Source organism: Phalaenopsis equestris, unplaced genomic scaffold (genome assembly GCF_001263595.1).
Source record: "Phalaenopsis equestris unplaced genomic scaffold, ASM126359v1 Scaffold000892, whole genome shotgun sequence".
In the NCBI taxonomy this organism is placed as follows: domain Eukaryota; kingdom Viridiplantae; phylum Streptophyta; class Magnoliopsida; order Asparagales; family Orchidaceae; genus Phalaenopsis; species Phalaenopsis equestris.
This window is the reverse complement of record NW_018165331.1, coordinates 18,483-19,384: the sequence shown is the minus strand read 5'-3', so window position 1 is coordinate 19,384 and position 902 is coordinate 18,483. Positions and strand designations below refer to the sequence as shown.

The following is a 902-nucleotide window of genomic DNA, read 5'->3' as shown; positions in this document are numbered from 1 at the left end:
ATGTGTTATAATAATTTAATTTAATAATATGGTAAGAAAAAAAATGTTTTGACAACACAAAAAAAAAAATACTGTAATATTATACTCATTGTATATATTGTACTCATCGTTTTGTGATGTGCCCGGATATATTCTACTTTCAGCCTGTAATATTTTCTGTAATGACAGTAACTTCTCTCAGTAATGTTACACTTATATGGAAAAAATAAAAAAATCAGATAACATAACATTTAATACGTCTCAAATCACTGGCAACATTGCAGCAATAAATTTCCAAGTTACAACGGATTAAGTCCAATCAAATAAGCTCGAAAAACAATGCAAAAAGTAATTATTTAGACCATCCATTTACAAAGATCGAAGAGCTCAAGTCCTGATCAGTTCACCTCTAAAAGTTTATAATAATATGTCAGGATTTCCTGCTTCAGAGCAAGAAAGAGTTTGATAATAATAATAATAATAAAAAGAATTGGAAGACTTACAGTTCCAATTCTTATGTATTTATATATCTAACACAAATTTCAATTTTTACATACATCCCACAGACCTGGACATTAGGCGGGTGGCCTGATGGACTCGCCATAAGCCCGCTTAGAATGAACATATATGACTAAGAAAAAATAAAAATTTAATTGGCTTAGTGTATGTTTGGGGCAGCTGTAGTTGCGCTGCCCAGAAAACTACTGTGGGGAAGCTGCCTGTTTGTTTGTTGCAGTTGTGTGAAAATAGCTGTGGGTCAACTGTTTCTGAAAAAAAAAAAACCATCATGCCAATGTGTTGTATTTATGTATATAACAGAAGATAAAATGATTTTTTATATTAAATAAATAATTTTCTGAAGCAATAAATTAACATTAATTAAAAATTAATTAGTTTTATTAATTTAAACAACGGGTATGTTT

General features: G+C 29.6%; 1 pseudogene; it reads right to left on the bottom strand.

Moving 5' to 3' along the window:
* Positions 1–555: 555 nt before the first annotated feature.
* LOC110032234 overlaps positions 556–902 on the bottom strand; it is a 9,774-nt pseudogene continuing 9,427 nt past the window's right edge.